The sequence below is a fragment of the Ursus arctos genome, unplaced genomic scaffold (assembly GCF_023065955.2).
Source record: "Ursus arctos isolate Adak ecotype North America unplaced genomic scaffold, UrsArc2.0 scaffold_15, whole genome shotgun sequence".
Classification (NCBI taxonomy): domain Eukaryota; kingdom Metazoa; phylum Chordata; class Mammalia; order Carnivora; family Ursidae; genus Ursus; species Ursus arctos.
The window spans coordinates 60,164,850-60,189,369 of NW_026622819.1; the positions used below are offsets into that span (position 1 = coordinate 60,164,850).

Sequence of the window (24,520 nt, forward strand, 5' to 3'; positions counted from 1 at the left end):
GTCTGCTCTGATGCAGCAGAGGTGGTGGTAGGAGAGGTAGAAACGGCCCGCTCCATCCCGGGCGCTCTGCAGACGACGTCACCAATGGCCTTTGCATTGTGGGGCGGGAAGTTTTCGACAGTCATCTCCGCCTTTCTTATAGGTAGAGGTCTGGCTGACGGAAACTACAACTCCCGGCAGCTCCGGCTCGTTCGGCGGCAGTTTGCGGGGCAGTGTGGGAATTGTAGGCTCAGCCGCTCGTGATTGCCAGAAGCTGCGCTGGCCTTCCTCGTCGAGTCACTGCAGCGCTCGCTTTGAATCAGCAGGTCCCAGCAAGTGCCCGGTTATAAGAACCATCTGTGAGACTGAGTAAAAGTATACATTAACAGGTTTGTCCCCGAGATGTTCGGATTCACTGTTTCTCGGTCGGGACCTAGGAATCTGCTTTTAACATGCACACCCACGCCCTCCTTGAACAATAGGAACCAGGGAAATTTGGGCAAAAAGGGACTAATCAAATTTATATTATGCCAAAACCTGTAGGTACTTTTTCTTCCTTCAAATTTTAATAGCAGTACATACTTATTTTAAAAAGTTGGAAAATAACAGAACATTGTGATGAAGAAGATTAAAGTTTCCCTGAATTCTTACGTGTGTGGATTTGGTTCCAGAAAATAGACACTGCCGATAATAATGTGATAATAATGATAATAACGGTGATAATAATAATAATAATAATAATAATAAACTAATATCAAGTAAATGGAGTATGCAGGCCTGATGCAAAGCCCTTTACACCCACTACTTGACAAGAAACTAAAAAGCAGATACTCTTATTGCTGTTTTACAGATGCAACAATGGAGACAGAGTTTGTTGCCCTGGTCACAAAGCTAAAGGCTGAAGAGGAGGCTTTGAACTCAGGTTTTCTGAATACAGATCTTGCAGCGTTTAACCCAAGCTATGCTACCTCCTGAGATCTAGCGGGCATCACACACTAGGTAAGGGTTTTTATCCTGATTTGTTTTGAGCCGCAGTTCACCATGGGAACCCCATGGCTGCCACCACTATCCTCTCCTCCTTTCAGCCTTTTGCCTATTATTAGCTCAACTCCTGTCCACCTGGGGCAATTAGGTCCCCCGTTGTTATTTCCTCATTTACATAAACAGTGGAGGGGATGCAAGTAATAAATTCTGCAGTATCCTTGGTTACTGGGAAGAGGCAGAATAGACAGAGCTGGGATGCTCTCTGCATTAACATTTCTTACTCAAGAGAGTTTAAGTTCATCCTCAAACTAAATATTCAGGTGTTAGTTTATACTCATCCTTTAACATCAGCTCAGTCTTTCTCAATTAATGGCAAACATTAATGTTAGTGGCATTCTGTTAATATCTTACCATCCTTGAGATGATCCAATGCCTATTCTTACTAACTGACCTCACACTTACCATCTTTAGCCCCAGGAGAAGCCTAGTTCGGGCCGCCTGGGCCCCATATTCATTCTCCTCCAAGCTCTCCAATCACTTTCACCAGCCTTTTCTCCATTTTGGCACAGCACACCTTACTCTCTTTCCTCAGGGAGCATTTCTGACCCTCAGACCTAATCTGCCTTTGGTCTCACTGATACAGACTCTCAGAGCAAACTCTTGTAGCAGTTATTATAATTAAAAATGGATCATTAATAGACTAATTAGCCACTTGTTTCCCCTATTAGAGTGTAAGCTTTAGAGCTGGGACCACGACTTGTTGTTCATCACTGTGTCCCCAGCCCGTAGCACAAAACCTAGCTCAAAGTGATATGTACGTTCCTGTCTTTCCGGTAGTTTTAGGATAGGGTCAGAATGTGTGTGTAGAGGGGGCGGTATCACTTAAGCCACAAGGTCCAGAAAAGAGAGAGGCATTATAGCAGGAAATGATGCATTAATCTATTGGTCTAAGGGGAGAGTGATCCTGGAGATTGGCAGTAGGTTGTTCACCCTTTAGCAATCTGTGTGGGGACCCTTGTGTCCTGGTTGATGGAATTCTGAACCTTAAGAAGATGCTACACCATATATCTGTGACTTTGCCTCTGAAATTGATATAAATGGTGTGGGGTGGGGGTTTGAGGAGCCAAGGTTATGAAGCCTAGAGGAGGCTGATTATTCATCCGGACTTAGAATAGGAAGCCACCGCGTAAATCCAGAATGCTCTCATCCCCAGTCAAGGAATGTGTATTTCACAGTGCACTAGGGGGCACCATTGCTCTGTTAATAATCCAGGACCTTTAGAAATTCTACGCAGATTATTGCTTTTATTTTGGCCCAGGTAGTCTCATTTTCAGGTATTCTTGAGGAAAAAATAGTTGTTGAATCTCGGTTTTAAAATTGGTCTTTAACAAGTTTCCCAATCCCAGTGAATTGCACTGGGTTCTGGAATATTTTATATCAAAGACAGCATAAAAGAGTGGAAACTCTATTAAGCCCAAACCCAGGTCTCAAAGGAGAAAGGGCAGGACCTGGAAAGAATTGAGATCTATAGGTTGTCAGGGGGGATCTGAAGAAGCAGCCAAGTGCATGCATGGGCTTTTTGCATGATTTTGCATCAGGTGGTGCAGGATTGGAATTCCAGCTGTCACTTTGGGGCAGTGTGACTTTGGGAAAGCTGAATCACCTCTCCAAGCCTCCACTCCTCAGGACCTTGGAGAGGATTAAGCGCCATTTTGGCAATCCATTTAGTATAATTCCTGGTCCTTAGCAAATGTTTAATAACATTTTAGTTGCAGATTTACCTTTGAATGGGGGGTTATTTGATTTAACTCTGTCTCCCCTACTGACCTCTAAATTCCATGAATGGATTGTCTGTTTCACCTGGAACAGTGCCTGGCGTATACAGGCTCTTGGAAAATGTATGATGGATGAACGAAAAAATAATGAATGAAGGGGAAAATTGCTCTTCTAAGTATGAATAAGTTGATACTGCCTTCAGTCAAATGTCAGAATATAGCCAATATTCAGGGGAGTCAGGTACAGTCCAGTAAACTGTCCATAATATATGTGTGAATGTTCCATAGTATGTCTACAGGGACTAGGAGACTGGGCCAGGGAGCAGACCCCAGGGTTAGAAGTCAATCGGTGGGTTGCCTTGGTAACCTTCCAGCCATGTAATCCAAGATCCTGGTCCCTAAGCAAGAGCATCCGAGAGCTCTAAGAACCAAATCCAGGGCTGCATTTAGACACCGCAGCCACTTGGGGTAGACACGTTGTTGATTTTTATTCATGTTCATGGTGTGACCCTTTTTCTTCTTCTTTCTGTGTCGTCATCCAGAGAGCTCTGCCAATTCTTGGCTGGACAGCTGTTCATTTCCTAATTAACAGCATCCAGAGTTTCTCAAGATTGCCTGTCTGGAGTGTGTCGGCTACATCTATACCATGTGATCTTGGCTGCTTCATTTTGTTTGTTTCTTTCTGATATCTTCCAGCATATCTAATGACAAAATGGATCCAAATATACACTAAAAAACAGGGCTTTAATAAGCAGGAGTTCTCAGCACCAATTGATACGATCACTGCCTTTCCTACCAGACACGCATGTTAGATAACATTTCAGGCTTCGGTGTTTTTAACACGTTGTCACTTCAAATTATTATTACTAAAAGATTTCTAGTGAAAGAGGCAACCTGAGATCATATTGAGGAAAGAGTGAGAAGTTAGGAATCTGGGTTGGGTTTGGACACTTACCTCTGCATATTGGCTATGTGACTTCGGGTCATCCATTAACCCATATGAGCCTTGGTTTGCTCATCTGTGAAATGGAGATGATATTAATACCTACCTTTTGTTGTCCTGAAAACCAGCGCTCATATGTATGCAGAACCTGGTACATGGTAGACCCTTAATAGCTACCGATATGGCCTGGATACGACACTCTGGTGTACTCAATTGTAGTCTACGAGTCGGGCAGAGATCTTGATTAATATGTATCCAGAATTAACATACATGTTACTTTAGTAGTTTTAATCTTGCGATGACCTAGGAAACCACTTAGCCAACCTCTACATTGATGAGCTCAATAAAGCCAAGTTCACAGTCAAGCCCTCCATGCTGTTGTTGCTGGGGTCTGGACCCATCAGCTACCTTTGTCGTCATACTTCTAACACCGTCTCTCATTCTCCAGTGACACTCCCTATCTCCCCAGCTCCAACTCCCAACCCCCGGCCTTGTTCCCAGGTGGCCACTTTGACCTAAAAGCAGTTACCTTTGGTAGAGGTTCCCTTGACTATGTCAGTGACATCTCCTCCCCGACCCTTGTATCTCTAATCTGTCAAAAGAAGGGAGTTGAACCAGGGTGGCCAGGAGAGCCTTCTGTGAAGGGTCAGCACTTAACAGTCAAACGTCTCACACACACACGTCACACAGCATAATGTGATTGTGCTGCTTCTAAGATAACACAGGCTTAACACATACGTGATGCATAGAAATTCGTAAGTGTGCCCCATGCCCTGTGGTAAACCATCAGACAAAGTTTAAAGCCCTGAGACAGTTATTGTCTTTGTTTCTTCGGTGTTTCTCTGGGACTATACATTTAGCCTTATTTGGAGAGAATATGTAAATTTGAGGATTGGATCCTGACGCCCAGGGAATGGCCCTCTGACATTCCCCCACCCTCCCATATCATGACAGGTCCAGGAGAGGCAGAAAGAGGCCTGGTGTTTGGGTGTCTGGGGCCACTTTCTGTGGCCAGGCTCGGTCAGAGCAAGCAGCAGTCTCTGAGCGGAGGGGGGGCCCTTCCATTTCTGAGAGCAGAGCTGGCTTTAGGCTGTGCTGGTCTTCATGGAAAGCGCTGGAGTGCCAACGATTTATGACAAGAGGACAGGCAGAACGGCAGGTTGCCCGGGCCAGAGGAAGGGAAGTAATATTTATTGAGCGCCAACTCTCTACCGGCCCTGGTGGAGACTCCTTACCCCCACTACCTGTAGTTGGGCCAACGGCTCTGCGAGGCTGACAGACATCCTTCTTGTTTTATAGATGAGGACGCTGACGTACAGGGAGGGGAAGTCCGAATCAAAGCTCAGACTAGGGCTGCCCGATTCTAAAGCCCGGCTTCCACCTTCTGCAGTGTTTTAGGAGAACTGTGATCTCTGGAGACGGGTGTGGGAGAGAATTCTGGCCCACCACATCGTGGCTATGAATTATGGGTCATCTCTCCTGTTGGACCTCAGTTTCCTCATGTGTGACATGACAGTAGTGATAGGACCTACCTCATAAGGATGGTGTGAGAATTATGTGAGACAGTGCCTGACAGAACAATCGCTACCTGCGACTGTTCTACAGAGAAGACCGGTGGCAGTTTGTTGAACAGGGAAAGGCCCGTGCAGGGGTGAGGAGGTATGTGCATGTAGATTTTATTGTTCCTGAGCTCAGGAAGCCTTCTCAGGGCAGAGAGGGTTGTCGTTCAGCGTGGCCCTTGAGTGGTTGAGCTGCCCTGCCCTATGACAGCCTGCTGCATTCACCCCTCCCTCTGCCTCTACCCGCTGTCCCCTAACCCCCCACCCCTGCCCTGGTGGCTGCTCTGCTGGGCATTCCAGGCTACACTGGGACATTCATATCCTTCTGGGCTCAAGGACAGGGGTGCGTGGGGAGCCCCTAGGAGCTCCCGTACCCTGTGTCCTTCTCTCCCCTGAGACAAAGTAAGCAAGAGGGCTCTAGATGGTGCCCATGGGCTTACAGAGGAAGTGAGTGCCGGGCCAGTCCCCTGATCTCCTTCCATTGCCTTCTCTGGCCAACCCTATGAGGTACCCGTGGGTTTGGGGCACAGTCAGCAGTGTGGGCTGAGTATCTTTAGCAAGTTACTTAACTTCCCAGATGGGCCTCACTTTCCCCACCTGCAAAAGAGAGGATCAAAATCATGCTACTTGCTGTAGTTTTTGTGAATTAATAAAATATGGTGCATAAAGTACGCAGGATGGAAGTCAGTGTGCAGTAAGTGCTCAATACGTCATGGTTCTTATTACCCTTTGTCCTTCTGGCAACATAGGCTTGCTAGCGGAGCTAAGCCACTTGTTTGTTCACTCAGAAATGATGGTATCTGCTAGGTCTGGAGGGGTACAGGGGAGAGACGGGAGATACCCACATGAACTTGGCCTTGGTCCTCATGCTGGAGGAGTTCAAAAGCTGGAGGGAGATCATGAATAGAGTGCCTGAGGAGGCAGGTGGGCACAGAGGGAAGAGAGGGGCTGCAGGTAACTGCTCGAGGCCGCCTTGGGAATATCACAAAGAGGCAGTATTCGAGCGGGGTCCTAAAGCGTGCAGTGGGCTTTGGCCCTGCCTTGTAGAAGAAGTTCCTTTGAAGACGCCCAGCTTATAAGTCTCGGCAGGAAACATAGAGGCCAGGGACTTGATTTCTTAGCTTCCCAAAATGTGTCCTGGACTCCAGCCGTCAGAGACCAGCCACCCAGGCAGTCTGATGCAGCAGGACGCATGTGACCAAGCAAGGGGGAGGTGGCGTCCCCTTCAGAGGGGGCCATGGTGGAGTTCCCGCATGGGTCCAAAGACACCTGCTGCCTTTTCTGTCCCAGCAGCGGGGGGAGGAGGGGCAGGGTCACCACGGAACACCTCATAGTGTGACTTTGGGTGTGGCTCCTGTCCATGTCACCCTCAAGCCTGGATCTCTGGCCCTCCCAGAGATTCTGGGAGCCACACTGTCATGTACAACGTACCTTTACTGCATAAATCAGCCAGAATTCATTTGTGTTGCGATTAAGAACATTTCCTGGATAAGTAGCGAGGCTCGGAGTCCCAGGCAGAGGGTACGGCTTCAGCAAAGGCCCAGAGATGTGAAGAGCACGGATATATTCTGAGAAGAGTTGCCAGCCCATGAGCTCTGTGGGGCTGCAGAGCATGTATCACGGGGTGTGGTGGGGACCAGCAAGAGGTGAGGTTGATGAAGTAGGCTGGAGCCTCAAATGCCATGCTTTCAGAGGGTGAATTTGACCTTGGTGTGGGGACAGTGAGTTTTAAATAGGGCAGGACCGGCCTCCGATGTGCGGTTTGCAAAAATTTCTCTAGGACAGCACAGAGTGGGATTGGACTGGGTGAAGCTGGAGGCAGGGAGACCAATGAGGAGGCTGCAAGAGTCCTCTCACGTGGCAGATGTTGGCTAGGGCTTCCTGCCCCTTGGGGTCCAGCTGAGACCGCTCACCCCGCTGCCCCCACCCTGGCCATCCTGGGCCCTGCAGAAGGCCCTGCCTGACCCCTTCCACAGTTTCTGCAGAATCTCCACGGTCACCTCTGCTTTGGAGATCCCGCCTTTACCATATTCATTGTAGCTTGGGGATTTTTGTAGGAGACTCATCACCTTGATTCTTTGGTACTGACTAGAATTCCAGAGGTATCAGAGGAGGCACTGGCCTTTCAGCAACGTTGAAAACAAACTGCAGATTGTCCTCTCAACCTTCTTGTTCTTAGAGGACTTTCCATGTCCTGAGGGATTCGTGGTCAGCTTTTTCTCCTCACGAGTGCACTAGCCTCTGGCCAACTTATTATCTCCTGGCTCCTCTCCCCGTGCCCCGTCGCCTCTTCACTCCCACCCTCATGGTTTGCCAGCAGAATGCCAACTTTTTGTGATGGGACGCGCTGCGAGTCAGCTCTCTTCAGCTCCTTTTTCCAAACAGCCCTGGGCCCACTTTTGCATCTCCCAGCCCTTCAAGGAGGTCGTCCAAACAGGAAGGTGATCAAGCTCCACACTTCCTTGAAGACAGGAGTGGTTAACATGATTTTCCTGCTTCTGCTATAGCTGTTCACAGTTGTGTTTTGCTGCTAATAACTGTTAACCACAAAATAACAGCAGCTTATGCAAGACAAGAGTTTGTCTCACGTAAAAGTCTGGAGGAAGGCAGTCCTGGGCGGATAGGGTGGCTCCATGACCACCTTAAGCTCCACCGTCTTGAAAGTGCTGCCTCATGATCCAAGATGGCTGCCCTAGGCTCCTGGCCCTAGTCTTGGAGCTTTCCGGTATAGCCTCCAGTTAAAAATTGGGGTTCATATTATTAAGGAAGAAGTGGCACCTGTATACTGGGAGGAACTAGTGGTCTGTGCTGTATCTGTGTATCTCCTACTTCTCTCAGAAGCTACAGCTGCACTTTTCCCTGGACTGGGCGTCGACGGGAGCTTTGGTGTTTAGTATGTTGGTCATTGGTCAATAGTAATTGTTGTCATTCCTTGTAGAAGTGTCAACCTTGCGACTCTAGGAAGGGCTGTGTGGCTAGTCGGACTGGGGTGTGTGAGGCCCTTCAGAGATGCCGGCAGATCCTCGCTCTCGATGCCTGGCTTCTCTGCATTTTTCTGGGACTCTGCTTGCCTGTCGTCTCTCTGTGACAGAGGTGGATTAGGGCCCAGTGGCCTGTAGATGTCCCAGCTCCTGCTGCCTGTCAGCCAGTTGCAAGCAGAGGGTTTATTTCCAGAGAGAACGTAGAGCTACGGAGAAGTGCCCGTCTTTCTGGGGAGGCGATGCAGTGGCTCAGGAGCCAGTGAGCGAGGATGAGGCTGCCTGAGCTCCATCCAGGAGCCTGCTCTCGGCTTCCTGCGCCGATCCCTCCTGGCACTTCTGGTGTGTCGTGATAGACTGAGCTCTAGACATTTGCTGCTGCTGCTTGCCTTCTGTGACCATACCCCAAAGTGGGGGGTTGCTCGAGCCTCTGGGGATGCTTGGGGAATACACAGATCTTCGCAGCTCTACCTGGAATGAAACTCTGGTCTGTTTCAGTGCCTTTTTCTTCTGTTCTTTCCCTCGATGGGCTGTGGTTGGCAGGCTTCGGGGTAGCCGACTGTGGGCATCATTCATACTATTCTCCAGATACTACACCCGAGGCAGGGTTGCACCTGCTGGCCCCAAGGCAGGGCCATGTGAGTAGTCCAGCCAATGAGCCATGAGTAGAAGCGACATGTGCCACTTCTAGACTTGGACCTTTAAAAATTGCTGCTTCAAATCTCCCTTTCTGTTGGGGTGACAGTGGGCAGTATTTGAAATGGGGGATGCTCTAGGCTAAGGGTGACCTGAAGCCGAGCCCCCAGCTGGCCCTTGGTGCATCTATAGATTGAATAAGAGAGAAATCTTTAGTGTCTGAAGCCGCTCAGATTTAGGATTTTTGTGATCACAGCGTTACCTAGCCTGCCTGACCAGTGGTGCATGTTCATCGTTTGTGGTTGCCGGGCATCCCAGTGCCCTTCCTGTTTGGGACTTTGTTCCACTGTCTGAGACTTGTCGAGAGGCAGAGCCTTCCTGTAGAAGGTGAAAATGCCAGATATGCACCCACTTTCCCAGCCTCCCTTGCCGCTCAGGGGCCGGCACAGGACCAGCGCCAGCAGAGATGGTCCCGAGCTTTGTGTCGGGGGCTGTGCGTTCGTAGGAGCTGCGGCGGAGACGGTGCTGGGCTGGTTCTGTAGCAAGGGTTTGGGTTATGCTTCTGGCTGTGTGACCTCCCTTTTTTCTTGCCTGCTTCCTAAGCCTCATTTTCCAGCCTTCCCATCTGTTCTGTGAGCTGCCCAGTATCTTTCTATAATTTCCCTTTCGGCTTAAATCACCCAGCACCCATTCATGCTGCTGGAGACGAGGAGCCTTGGACCAATAAAGCCAATTAGGGGGCGGTTGTGAGGCTGCAGGAAGGCAGGAGGGAAGGGACTGGCCGGATGCGACTAGCTTCTCTTCCCCTTCACGAGCTGCTTCCCTGGGAGCAATCCTTGTCTGTCTTAGCCCAGAGCAAGCCAAAGGGGACTGGGCTCGTGGGTTCTGGTCAGACGCGGGCCACCTTGAGGCACGTGAATCATATACTCCTTATCTGTAACAGGGGGCAGTGATAGGCCCTCACTTAGGGGGTGGGTGGCGAGGAATGTATTTGAAAGAAAATAGGTTTGGGAGAGTGCTGGAAACCCTAAATCAAACCCCCAGTGCAAGTGTACCACTTTATCCTCGTGTTACCTTGTTGAGCAGATCCTGCTGGAGACGCTGGGGTGGCATGACTGTAAAATGGAGGCTGCCTGTCGTGACGTGGTTCTGTCACTCACCCCTTGGGTGGTCGCAGCGCAGTCCTCTCAATTCGGACCCATCTGAGCTTCTGCCCAAGAGACGGGAGACCTCACGTTTAAGGTAATGAAAGGATTCCTGATGAGCTCAGAAAAAGCAGAGAAGCATAAAGGTGGGAAAGGACACTTGGGGATTATTTTCTTCAATCCTCTCAATTTCCAGAGCTCAGAGAGGGAGGCCTCCTGACCCAGAGCCACACAGCAACTCTGTCGCTGAGCTTGGGGTTGGGATGCAGATCTTTCACCCTGACAGTGCGTCTTAATCCAGAAGTGTACTTGTGCTGTCATCACATTGGCAAAAATGATTTGGAAAGACAGCAACTCTCCCTCAAATCTACAAGCCCCATTTCATAGCAGCCTGTGATCACCTGATCCTTATCCCCCCCTAGAGAAGGATCCTTACAGTACACTACTTTTTTTGCTTTCTCAGCCATTTAAAACACTTTATTGCGGAAGGGTGAAAAATTGCTGAATTGATCTTTTTAAATTAACATGGGATCCAAATGAAAGAAATTTGGAAGAAGAGAACTTTCTCCTCCAAGTGGCTGCCAGCACCCAGCCCCACCTCCCCCAGCTGAAGTGTCCCTTGTTCTTGCGTGCTCTGCCCCAGATTCATGGGCCGCTCTCCGAATCGTTGGCAATTTTCTCTGCACTGTCCTGACAACCTCGGGCCATGAAATTAAAAAGCTAGTTACCGAATCTTGCTCCGAATGGCTTTGTCCTTGCCAGCGATTCGACAGAGAAATCTGGAAGAGGGAGCCTCCGCTATGCCTGCAGTGGGCTGAAATGCCACCAGAATGACAATGGGCTTCACCGAGGGAGGGGGAGAGAATGCGCAATTTGCCAGGAATGAATGCATGAAAGAGAGAGAGAGAAAGAGCGAACTTTGGGCTTCAAATTGAAAAATTCCAGTGTCTCAGCAGAGGTCTTGGTGCCTCTGCTCCGGGACCTGCTACAAAATGCTGAGCAGGGCACATTTCCCCACACCAGTGCCCTCTGGTCCTCGGCCAGGGTCCGGAGCTCACAGCTGGAGAGCTGGGAAGTCAGAATTTGGGGAGGAAATGGCTCCAGACTGCGGCAAGCCCTCCCTGGGAGGCCAGCCCACCTAGCCAGCTTGCCTGTGGCGAAGCCCCCCTCCCCACCTGCCACCTCCAGCTTCAAGTCTCTACCCTGAATGTAGACGCCAGTGCTCATGCCACATACTATCACCACCTACCCGCACTCCCAAGGAATTTTAAGAAATCTCAAAACTGGAAGAATTTTAGTTACCTTTAAAGAAGAAAAATCTTTATAGAAGACGACTGTGGTGTGGCTCACTGCAGCATGGGTGTCCCTGAGCTGCAGGTGGGTGGGGCTCAGTCTCTTGGCCGTGGCACCTACACAGAGCAAGGGCCTGGGAGATCCTGACCGGGTGAAGGAATAGGAACAGCTCTCTCAGAGGACAGCTCTCTTTCCTGTGTTGCCCGCTTTGGGCACGGCTTACAGACTGACAGGTGGATATATAGGGAAGCGGGAAAGAGGCATTTGAGCCCTGGGTCACCAGGGAGGCCGAATGAGGTCCTTGACTTCATAGCCCAAGACCTTGATCACGTTGCCTCACCTCCCCAGGTAGGACTCCTTATCTGTGAAATGGGAGTCACCGTGGTGGCCACTCAGAGGGAGGCTCTGAGTTAGTCGGTGTTGAGTAAAAATAAAAACTTACCAGGGCCTGGACCCAGAGCCCATCCTGACCGGCAGGTTCTTCTTGAGAGCTCTGGCCTCACTGTCCCAGGGGACTTGGGGTTAGTGTCATTACTGGACAGGCCTGGCACTGAATGGCCCCTGGCAAGCTGTGTTGGTCCCTCGCTATTTAACTGAACACAGGCACCCACTCAGTTCCCGGTCGCTTATTCATTTATCTGTACTAGGACTTATCAGGTGCCTTCTCTGTGCTGCCCTGTGCTGGGACTTGGGCTAAGGGAGTAGGTGAAAGGTGGCATGGGCTCGGTTTTTGGAGCTTACAAGCAAGTGAGAAATAAACAAGCAAAATCAAGCTCAAAGTCATTGTGGAGTTCAGATCAGGTGGTGGTCAGGGAAGTCTTTGGAGACACGTTGTTTGAACTGAGACCTGAGCATGAGAAGGAGCTGCCTACGCTCAGACCTGAGGAAGGAGGGTCCCGGGGGAGGGAGCAATAGTATAAAGGCTTGGAAGTGAGAACGAGCCTGCCCGGAGGCTTAGTGTGTCCACGGTTGATGGAGTAGCGGGACAAGGGTGGCAGATGGGTTCATTGGAGAAGTCTTTCCACAGGAAGCCTAGCCGGAGGTTTGGTGCTGGGCCTGTAGTCCAGAACACGTGCTGGGGGTGGAATACTTTCACCAGTGTCTTCCCTGAGGCTTGCTCCATCCCCCTCTGTGTCCTGCACCTGCTGTGACTGCTTTAGAGGACAGGTTGTGCAAAACGGGGAGGTGGCTCCACCAGGTATGGCCCACCTTCTCAAAAGTGCATGTCTCCCTGACCTTGGGGTCATGCCTGGGTCAGGGGGCTGTCCTTTCCTGCCTGCCACCAGACTCTCCTGTTGCCCACCCTGTGTGGGGCACACGCTGGTGCTGGCTGCTGGGGCTAGAGGCTGCTGAAGTCAGAGCTGCTCTTCCTGACGTGTGTCCTGAATGGGACAGTGGTCAAGTAAGCTCCATGGTGGGCCTGCCCTCCAGGCCCCCAGCCTGAGCTCACCCTTATGACCAAGCCTCCCCTGGTCTGATCTGTGCCAAACGAGGACCTGCAGCCCCCCTGGAGGTCAGATCTGGGGTCCCAACACCCTGCTGACATGACTAGCCAACACACAAAGGGCTGTCCACTTGGGGTCAGGCAGCCAAGGGACCTCTGGTGATATGGAGTCTGAGATTTTTTCTGTTGCAAGGAGCTAAGAAGCTAGGAGGCATTTAATCCAGCTCCATTCATTTGTTCATTCAGAAAATGTGCAGCACCTGCCATGTGCCGTGATTATATTAATGCCAGGTCATAGACTATTCTTGGGGAACTATGCAGTGAACAAAACAGAAGTGGTTCTGGTCTTTATGGACATCATTATTTTTAGGAGGCTGAATAGACACAAGATAAGTAAGCCAAAAATACATAATCCTGAGCCGTGATAAGTGAGAGAAAAGACAAGAACAAGACCTGTTGCATATGTCACAGGCTCGCCTGTGGTCGAACCTGACCTCACGGTACAGGTATGAATGCTCAAGTTAGATTCAAGTCACACATAAATATCCAGAACGCTCGAATCATCTGTGAGGTTCATTATTATTAGTAATACTTGCCAGAAAAAAAAAACCAAACAAATACGAAAACCATGTTGTAGAGAAAGTCTGAAATCTGGCCAGTCTTGAGATCAGCTGGCGAACCCTGGTGTTAATGAAGTCGTTAAGTGTGATGGTCGTTGACGGTGTTTGTAAACTCAGAGATGTGAACAGGTGACACGTGTGTGGAACGTCTCCTGTGCCGAGCACTGCAGTGGGCATGGGAGGCCCCCAGGGTGTTCACCGTCGACTGGGAACCTGCCCGCCTGTCTGCTTGGCGCCCCATCCCAGTGCTGGGCTGCGCCACGTGAGAGACGGCTGGGCTGCAGGTCCTGGTTGTTCTGTTTTGCTTCAAGATTTGGTTTTGTCACCAGATTTCTGTGGAGATTAACCTGACAGAGCCCCGAATGTAGTTCCTTCTGTGGTGGGTTGGGTTTTCCTACTCGACGAAGTCAATTAGACCTACATCTTGGTGAAGCAGGCACAGAAGGGGAGGTTTGTATCGCAGAAAAATCTCTTTTTAGATTAGGCAAAATAGAATTCGTGCTTGAAAAAAGAGCGCTATTTCTGTCATCAATCTGATTTTGTACCCATTTCAGTTTTAAGCTCTGTGTCCCATTCCAGAGCAAAATCTTCCTCCCCGTTCCTGTCCCTCCTCCCCCACCTCCTCCTCCACCTCCTTTCCCTCCTCAGATCTTCCCCATCCTCCCCTCCCCCTCCCAGTCTCCTCCCCTCCTCCCCCTCTTCATCATCCTTCCCCTCATTTCCTCTCCCTCCACCCTTCCCCCTCCTTCCTCTCCTCAACTCTTCCCCATCATCCTCCTCCTCCCTCTCATTATCCCCTCCGCTTTTCCCCATCCCCTGCTTTTCCTTCTCCTCATCTCCTCTGCCCCTCCTTGTCTCTCCCTTCTCTCTCCTCCCCCTCCTCTCTCTTTCCTCCCACCTCCTGTTTTCTACTCCTTCCTTCCTCTCTCCCCACTCTTCCTTCGTAAATCAATCCATGTTTATTTGCCTTTGATCTGAGGTGCAGTACTGATCAGGAGACTTACTGTTAGAAGTCAGAGAACTCTGGAGCAGCTGACCTCATTTATAGGAGTTCCTCTGTTTTCTCTACACAATGGGAACAGTTCGACAGCACACGTATTGACTTGAGCCTGTGTTTGTTTTTGCCAGGCTTCTGGGTTCTGTGAAGAAGAAAAGAGGAATAAAGAGGACAGCATCCTCCCTTTTAGCAACTTCCTCTCTCAGTGGGAGCCTGCTGTGTGATGGGAACTTTCTGTCTGGAGACGTTCGAGACAGACCACAGTATGTGACTGTGTGTATGCAGTTCATAGCCAGAGAGAGCGGCTCAGGCCACAAATGCTACTAGACACCAGGGTCAGTGTGGGCTGGAGGAAGGCTCCACAGATAGTGTGGTGCTTAAACTGAGCCTTGGAGTTTGGAATGATCTGGAATTGGAAGGGCGGGCACTCCTGATTCTGATCATGGGACCAACCCGTCTCTCCCCAGATTTCCGTTCCTGCCCTGTGTAGACCTGCCTTCTTGTTTTCTTGCCCCTCTCCTCTTCATGGCAGCCCCCAACCCCTAAGTCTTTCTGGCATTGGACCTTTCCTCCCCTCTTCCCTCTCAGTGGAAGTAACCAGCCCTGTCACTCATGCTCACGGGTCAGATGTTTCCCTTGGCGCTCCCAGGAGACCCTGACGTCCTCGTGCGGCAGAAGTAATGTGGTGACAGATCAGGCGTGCACTGGAGTTCACACTGACCTGAGTCTGGATCGTCTTCTGCTCGGGACTCGTGGACCTGGGCAAGCTGATCAACAGGATTGGGTCTCTATATCATCTCCGGTACCGGGGGCTGATGATCCCTACTTCAGGGCTATTTTCTGGATGACGTGAGATAATGCATGGGTAAAAGGTCTAGTGCAAGTAGAAACACCCCCAAAATACTGGTCCCAGCTTTGCCCCAGTTCGTTTCAGCCAAGTCTGACGGCAGAGGGGACCAGTGGGGGAGAGAGAAGTGTGAAAGCATTCATGCTGGGGAGTCTGATCACACTGGCGTTGGTCCTGGTTCCCGATTCTAGGAGAGGTGTCTTTTGGACAAGTGACTTATCCAGTGTCTTCCCAATTGCTGTGCCCTGCGTGAAACTGGATAATGTATGTGAAGGGTCTCACGCAGTGGCTGACATGTAGAAAGTCCGAGCATCACCGTCATGGCTGAGCCCAGGCCACAGAAACTGAACCCCTTGGCGGCATCAGATAGACCATGTATACCAACCTTAGGAAGAGGATGAAACACTTTGGAAATGATGGATCGTCTCCGTGAAGTCTTCACACAGAGTTGTTCTCCAACTCTAGTAGAGGTCCCTGTGGGCGAGAAGCATCTGGAAAGAGGACGTGGGAGCCCCAACGTGACTGATTTCCTTGAGTTGCCCTTTGGAACTCACACACAACATTGCGTCCTCAGAGCTCACACAATGCCGAGTATCATCGCGTATCAAGAACAGAGTAACCAAACCCGGGGCAGCTGGCATCGTGGGGCGCTTTGTTTGCTAACCTGACAAACAAACCCAGCGCACTGACAACACCCCGCCAGCCTGCTTCAGGCAGCACAGAGCCCAGGGACCGGGCCGTCTCCTCGCCTGCTTGTTGGAGTGACAGCAGCAGAGATCAAAGTTTAATGCACCGATTATCTTTCTGTTTTCAGGGGCCCAGCAGGGTTGAATGGGCTGCCTCATCCAAGGAGGCCGCAGACAGTGGCCGGGCGGAACTGAAAAAGGAAGGAGACTCGGCTGAGACAAGGCCCACCCCACCGCATTTTTCATCAGGCTCTGAGTGCCGGGGGGCCTTCCCGGGGACTCGGCTGTAGGGCCTGCTTCCATTATCCTCAGCCTGTTCTGGTCCACGAAGGTTTGGCAGCAGGAGGCGCAGAACAGAGGGACCCAACTGAATAAACCCTCAGAAATAGAACTGCTTGCAGGAAAACCAAAGAAATATCTGGACATCTTTTCGTGCTTCTAGACCTGCTTAAAATGCATGCTGCTAACAGAGCCTCTGCCCTTACTGTTGGAAAATGGACCATGCAGCTGATACCAGGCAGGAATATGCTCACTCCCTCGCCCTTGATGATATGTCACGACAGTAATTATGATGATGATAGTAACAACAAAGGCAGCTCACACACATTGAGTGCTTACTGTATGCCAGGCAGTCTACCGAGCACTTCATGTATGTTAATGCAGGCAGTTCTGGTTTTAATCTTGATTTTCTTTATGAATTTGCCCTGTGTCCTTGAGGAAGTTACCCACCTTCTCTAAACAAAGAGATATTTACATGCGTTTTATAGGTTTTGGGAGAGAATTAAGTATAATTATGTAAAGTGTGAAGTATATAGCAGGTGCTCTGTGATGGTTTCAGGGGCCCAGCAGGGTTGAATGGGCTGCCTCATCCAAGGAGGCCACAGAGGGTGGCCGGGCGGAACTGAAAAAGGAGGGAGACTCGGCTGAGACAAGGCCCACCCCACCACATTTTTCATCAGACTCTGAGTGCCAGGGGACCAATATAATTTTTATTAATAATGTGAACTTTCCTGTTTATTTATTTATTTATTTTTGTACCTGTTTCCAAAGGTCTTGCCTTCCTAGGACCTGTCCTTCTGAAACAGGGAATGTAGAGATCCACCTTCTCTTTCTGGATGAACTCCTACTCAACCCTCAAGACCCATTTCAAAGGTTTCCTACACTGTGAAACCTTTGCCAGTTTCCACAGTACAAAACATACTGCACTCTTTGCCATGCTTCCATCCTGGCCCTCATCACGTCGTAATTGGGTCTGTTTATGGTCTGTCTTCTTGGAAAGCTTGAAAGTTTCCGGAGGTGCAATCAGTATCTGCTGTGCTCCCCTAGCTTAGCGGTTTTCCTGGTGTGGTCTGCAGACTTCTGGGGGTCTGCGAAACTCTTTCAGGGGGTCCTTGAGGTCATTACTGTTTTCATAACTCTGGGACATTATTTGCATTTTTCATTCTATTGACATTTGTAGTCGTGGTGGGTAAGACTGCTGGCATTGATTTCAACCAAGGATATGACATCAAAATGTACGAGGAATCGTATCCATCACCATCATACAGTTAATGTTAAAACACATGCCAATTTCACTTAAGAATGCCCTTAATGAAGTAGTAAAATGATGAACTTTATGATATCTCGACCCCTGCCTTTTTAATAATCTGTATAGAGAAAAGTGGGAAGTACCTATAAAGCACTATGGCTGCATACGAAAGCGCCGTGGTTGTGAAGGTAATGTCAAGGAAACGCACATGTGTGTGATTGAATTGTGAGCTGAATTAGTCGTTGTGTGTTCATGACACATGCTTTTTACTTGAAAGAACCCAACTGACAAACACCGTGGTTGTTCAGATTTGGGCATTTGGCAATTGTTCTCTCAAAAATGAATTCAGTGAGGGGGCACCTGGGTGGCGCAGCGGTTAAGCGCCTGCCTTCGGCTCAGGGCGTGATCCCGGTGTTGTGGGATCAAGCCCCACATCAGGCTCCTCTGTTATGAGCCTGCTTCTTCCTCTCCCACTCCCCCTGCTTGTGTTCCCTCTCTCGCTGGCTGTCTCTGTCAAATAAATAAATAAAATCTTTAAAAAAAAAAAATGAATTCAGTGAGCCTGTCACTTTTAAGGAAAGCAGTGTTTGTTACCAGTGAGAAAGTTCAAGCTCGGTGGGAATCAGAAGTTTGGAAAACGTGGTTTGCCGTTCTGAACTTGACATCTTCTCGTTACATGTCCTCGAAGAGAACTGCAGCGATACTAGTGAGTCGGAATTTTTGATGCTGTATATTGAAATGTGTAAATGTTTGGAAGATCTGCATGAGTCTGAGGCAGTTGTTTTCAAATTGAACACTCAGGATGTTATAAAATCCCTGATGGGTAAAAGACGCGAGATAGGGCGCCTGGGTGGTGCAGTCAGTCGAACGTCCAACTCTCGGTTTTGGCTCTGGTTGTGAGCTCGGGGTCATGAGATCCGGCCCCACGTCAGGCTCCACGCTCAGCATGGAGTCCGCTGAAGACTCTCTCCCCTCTCCCTCTGTCCCATGCCCTCAACGCATGTGCGCCCCCCCCCCAAATGAATAAATAAATCTTAAAAAAAAAAAAAAGTGCAAGATGGACCAGTGGATTTTACTGTGGCAGAGTAGAAAAGTTCAGCAACACGATTTCAGATTTTATATCACAACAACCCGTAACAAAAACTTGTCACGTGTGTCTGTTGTACCAAAGAATATCCATCGTTATCTGAAAAGGCTATTAAAACAGTGCTCCCTTTTCCAACCATATATCTGTGTGAGGGTAGGTTTTCTCTCTACATTTTCACCGGAACAAGCTATTAGAGCAGACTGAGTGCAGAAGCAGATCTGAGGGTCCCGCTGTCTTCCGTTAAGCTGGACATTAAAGAGACTGGAAGGTGTGTAAAACAATGTTGCTCTTCTCACTAAACTTCTTCATTCTGTAAACTAGAGTTTATTTTTGTACAATATGAAAATATTTTTATTTCATAAAATAGGCGACACGTTGACGTGTAGTGGGTTGGTTATTGTTATTTTTTTTTAAAGATTTTATTTATTTATTCGACAGGATAGAGACAGCCAGCGAGAGAGGGAACACAAGCAGGGGGAGTGGGAGAGGAAGAAGCAGGCTCACAGCGGAGGAGCCTGATGTGGGGCTCGATCCCACAATGCCGAGATCACGCCCTGAGCCGAAGGCAGACGCTCAACTGCTGTGCCACCCAGGCGCCCCGGTTATTGTTATTTTTAAATGAATAAATGAATACTCATGCGGTTCTTCAGTGTTAATTTCTTATATGATACACAGCAGCAAAAGCATTGTGGGGTCTTTCCTCAATAATTTTTGAGCGTATGGAAGACCAGAGAGGTTGAGAGCCACGACTCACGGCCTGGCACATAGTAGGTACTCACCAAATAGCTGTGGTATCCAGGCCTTTGGAGGTGATGACAGACCAGGCTGCCTGGTCCTGATGTTTTTCTGCTTCTCTGTTCTTCGAAGGACCGTGTCTGGACTGCCTGGCCCTTACTCCTGTGACTCGGAGAGGGCTGGATGTGACCTCAGAGCTCGTTCAGACTGAGTCCCACTGCCTGGTTTATGCTCAGTAGGATTACTCCTGAGTCCTCCCATCCACATCCCAGAAGCACCCCTGCAGACTACAGGTTCTAATTCCATTTGTTTTCTGCCTTTATCGCTGGGTTTAGGCTATAGTAGGAAGCCTATGGAATTGCTGAGACAGTAATTTGCAATTAAATTTAAGAAATGTTAGGGGTCAAATCCGGGGTAGACATAGGCTATTTTTAAAGACAGGCCATTTAAGAATAGAGCAAAGGTGGGTCACTTACCACTCAGGCCCTCCTCTGCCCGGCTCGGAAAGATGCCTCCTTAAGGAGGGGAAATGCTGATTGCTCTCCCCTTGCTCAAAGGCAGACAAAGGTAGGGGAGCAGTGACCCTTCCCTGACACCCCGTAATCCAATCCCCCCCTCCTTCCTCTCTCCTGCCCTGGCCGATCCCTGTGGGCCTGAGAGAGAGCATCCTTCTGGGCCAGCCCATGTGGCTGCCTGTCATTAGAGCCGAGACCACGATACACTTGAGGAAATGGTAATGGGGCCTGGAAACAAAGATAATTAGCTAATGCATGAAAACATATAAATAAAGAAACCCAACCACCTCTAAGGCTTTTAGGGCTTGTGGAGGTTGAGGTGACCCCGGGGCTTTAGTACCACCAAGAGCCTTGGGGAAGGGCCAATGCACTGGGGCTTCTTTCGCTTGGGTCTCAGTTGGGGAGGGACTGCTGGGAATAAGGGCTGGTTGCAGCTTTGGATGGGACACATGCTTCTCTACAGTATCTTAGGTGGTGTTTCCCAGGCAGCAGACTCGGTGGCATTTGGGGGGTCAGGCCCGGGAACCACACCTGTGAGGGAGCATGGGGAGCAGGCCTGGCAGGGGCTGTTGGTCTGTGGAGCAGTTGCGACAGGGGCCTCAGCCAACCTGCGGGGAGCCTGGAGCCGGGGCAGCCCCCACAGTGGTCCTGAAGCAATACAAGAGGCCTTCGTGTTGTTCTCTCACAGTGCTCTGTCCTGGTTGCCAGCTGTGCCCACCCCAGCCGGAGGGAGGGAGCGGACCTGAAGGCCACATGGTTCCCCTCGGTCTAGTGCAGTTTCCAGAGAAGGGCTCATTGCGGGCCATCTGTAGCCTGGAAGCCGGAGGAACAGGTGCCTGCATTCTGAGGGGTGACCTGGCCAGGACATTGTGGCACAGCCCACAGAGGCAGCAGGAAGCCATGAGGATGCCGGGAGCGAAGGATGTAAGTCAAAGGGCGGACAGAGCCAGAAACAGCGTCGTAGTTCTTCACACAAACAAGCCCTGCTTCGAAGGAAAGGGAAGGAAACATAAAAGATACTGAATGTAGTATGGTTGGAAGAATGGAGAAAGTAATGACATCGTGTATGGGAAACATATATAAAGGGGATAAGTTAGCTCTTGGGCAGGTATTTAACCTTTCTGTACCTCAGTTTTCTCATCTGTAAAATGGGAATATAATAATGGTACCATCGTCATTGATGTTTTTGTGAGGATTAAATAACTTGATATGTTAAAATGCTTAGAAAAGGGTCCACTATACAATAAGAACTATGCATTTGCTGTGATGGTGATTGTTGCTCTTGTGGGGGTTGTGGTTGTTACTGTCATGCAACGTGCTCTCCCACCATGACAGCGCCTAGGTACAGCCATGGAGTCCATCATCTCCCAAGAACACAATTACAAACCAGTAATTTGCAGGAAACCATGGAGGCACACACGTGGTTTGGGGCCATCTTGGGATTTGGCTGGGACAGAGTTTCTCAAAGCGTGGGGACCCCAGTATCTAGGGTTTCTTTAGTGGGGGGATACATGAAGCATTAAAGCAAGTGTTTCTCTTGTTTCCGTCCTGACTCGATCCTGATTATCTCAAGGGGAAAGTCTCAGGCTGGTGCTGGGGTGTCCCTAATGCCCCTCTAACACTTGCTGTTCTCTCTTGTTAATGACGGGAGCACGGGCTGCAGACTCTGGTACTTCCCCGGGCGGCAGAACTGTGGCTGGATTGCAGTAGGATTATCTTGCTTTTAACGTTCTTATTTTTCTAGTGACCATCTACTTATAAGCGAAATCTATTTTTTAATTACTGTTGTGAGAGAAAGCTTCTTCTTAACATAAGTTTTATAAAAATCAGTATGCCCACATAAAGAAAAATGTGGAATAGATATGCGAGGGGGTTATACGAATGACTGGTTTGAGATGCGCTGGGTTTAAGGGAACAGGAAGTGTTCGGGAGGCAGGATCAGCAGGGCTGGAACCCGCCTGCATTCCTTGGCACACCGTTTATGCCACAGAGAATGCCCCTGCCCTCTCCTCTCTGTGTGGCTCTGATCTGACACACCTTTCCCAGCCTCGCTTCATGGCCACTTCCTTCACAGACTTTTCCCCAATTCCTCCCAGGTGAGTCATGTCTCTCTTTCTCCGCTCCGTTCCCATAGCACTTTGGGGACAATAAGACGCTTCTGTTCTGATGGAGCAATGCAGACCAAATTCCAGTTGTCTGTGCCCAGCACATCACAGAGCACGTACACGGCAGGTACTCGGATGTTCGCTGTGAGTCTGCACGTCCCTGAACCGTGGCCAGATGAGAAGCGTGTGCACTGATCCAGGCAAATGTAGCCAGAGACGGAAACTGCAACAAAGGGCCACGGGACCCCCAGCTGCCAGGGGATGGGCCTGTGATTTGAGCCTTTGCCATGATCATACTTACCTCAAGCTAAACTTGATAGGAGGAGGGTGTGAGGGCTGGGTGGTGAGGACAGAAGTGGGCAGCCGCCATCCCCACGTGTGTGAGGGGTCTGTTAGAGCTGATATCTGCAGCAGCCTTGTTTTTTCCCCGGGAGCCATCTCCTTGCATCAGAGCCACACACTCTCCTCTTCCCCTCCTTGTGACCCTGTCAAATCCTTCTCCCCATCATAATGTGATCAGCCCTTTGTGCTCCTTGTGGGATCCGGAAGATCACACAGTGCTGATCAGGAAGAAAGAGGGTCTCTGGATCAACAGTCTTCTTTCAACATGACAATGACCTTTTGTCTGTTTCCACCTGGGGAGAGAGAGTTTGGCCGGGTGGAAGGCTCTCCAGGGTGTTCTGATGTACAGACTGGGATTTGAACCTCCGGGTCCCCCACCGATGGCTCTGTGACCTCGGCCAAGTGACCATCCCTCTGGTAGCCTCAGGTCTCTCACTGTGATCCCTGCCTCCACGGTGTGGCTGGCACAGTGCTGGGCAGGTGGCAGGAGCTCCAGCAAGTTCTGGCACTGCTGCCTGCTCTGCTCTGCTCCAAGGTTGCCATGTGGTGATGGGCTGGCATGTCTGGGGAGAAAATGTGAAAGGGAAGGTGCTCCCACCCCCCCCATTGTAATGGATGCAGATGAAAGGTGAGACCCCATTGAAATGGAAAATCCAGGATTTGTAGTTCTCAGATTTTAGTAAGCATAAGCACTTAAGGATCCTTGTTAAGATGCAGATTCCGGGGTGCTGGCTCCAGAGATTCTCCATGCAGCCAGAGAATGCATTTGAAATAACCCTCTCAGGTATCTCGTGTGTGTGTGTGTGTGTGTGTGTGTGTGTGTGTGTGTGTGTGTGGTTCCTAGATTGCGGGGCTGGACAGTCTAGTCTAGAGGTCACAGACGGGGGACGACTACTCAAAATGGAGTTTTCCATTCATATCAAGATTTCTTCTTCTTTGGGAAAATTGGAAACATGGCAATACTGGGTCTGCTTTTCTACCTGACAAGGGGCCAGAGCTCAGTTGTTCCTGCTGCCTTCAAACAGGGCAGTGGTCTTTATTTAAAGTCCTGGCGCAAATTCTCGTGTCGTTGGAGTTTGCGGCCTCTGGCTGGAAACTGAAGCCCAGAGCCAAATGGCTTAAGTGTGGAGAGCCAGCTTTGGACGCGCAGGTCAGAGGTGACCTTTGAAGATCTGCTTTGTCCACTGTGATCAGAGGGGGTAAACAGAAGCAGCGAGTGGAAGAGGAGAAAGTCGGTGCAGGGCGCTCCCAGGAGGGGAAAAGCATGTGTGAAGACCCCCAGGGCCGAGGGCGCAGCCTGTTGGTGGGGCCCAGAGAGGCTGAGGGAGGCCGTGAGAGGTGAGGGGCAGATCCAAAGCTGCTGAGCCCTGATGAGTGGCACAGTCTGGGGATGGAGAGCTAACTACAGTGTGGTAGATGGGAGGTGCGGGGCCAGCATGGCCACAGGATGGGGACGAGGGAGGGAGGAAGGAAGGAAGGAAGGAAGGAGGAGGCCCTTCTGCATAACCAGTCCTCCTTGAGGCTGCAGAAAGCAAAACCCAGAGATGGGAGCAGGAAGAGAGAGAGAGAGAGAGAGAATTCTCGTGGTATTACTTGAACTCCCAGATCCAGCTCGTTTTCATGAGTTAGTAAGTACCCACCCCACGTAGGCCTGCCAGACAAGATACAGGTTGGCCAGTTAAATTTGAGTTTCTGACACACTGAGTGTTTTGGGGTTTTTTTTTTTGTTGTTGTTGTTGTTTATTTATTTTTTATTTTTTTAGCATAAATATTTGAGAACTACCTGTATAGAAACTTCGTTGTTGTTTATCTGAAATTCACATTTAACTGGGCATCTTCTATTTTTATTTCCTAAATCTGCGACCCTAACCTCAGCCGTCCTTTGGGCTTACGCTTGCCTGGTTGGATTTCTGAGTTTTGTAACGAAAGGGATCTCACTGAGAGCAGACAGTTGAGAGGTGACTCAGCTTGCCCGGGGTCACAAGGCCAGTGAGCGGCTGGATTAGAACACAGGTCTGTGACTCAGAAACCTGTGATTACCCCTCCGAGAGCCTGGGGGATGGCAGAGAACAGATGATCTGAAGCTCCTGCGACAGAATTGGGTCTGAACAGAGTGTGCATCAGGAAGGGGAGAGAAAAGGGAACTGGGCGTCACAGTTTTGTTGACTGACAGAGATGACATTCATTTTTTATAGTACGTGCAAATTGCCTCGCCAGATATTTGTCAAGTACCTGCCAGGTGCGGGGCTCCATGCTTGTTAATCTGATATCTGCAGTGAGTTCATGGGATCATTGTTTATCCTTCCCATTTTGCAGATGGGA

General features: G+C 49.8%; 1 long non-coding RNA gene across 2 annotated transcripts; it reads left to right on the forward strand.

The window, feature by feature from the left end:
- Positions 1-56: 56 nt before the first annotated feature.
- LOC130543724 (uncharacterized) lies at positions 57-17,962 on the forward strand. 2 transcript variants are annotated; one of them, XR_008959275.1, is made up of 3 exons: positions 57-368; positions 830-978; positions 14,485-17,962. It is a non-coding gene; the product is annotated as an uncharacterized LOC130543724 (long non-coding RNA). The 2 variants fall into 2 exon arrangements; XR_008959276.1 differs by having other exon boundaries at positions 16,015-17,962.
- The last annotated feature ends 6,558 nt before the right edge of the window (positions 17,963-24,520 follow it).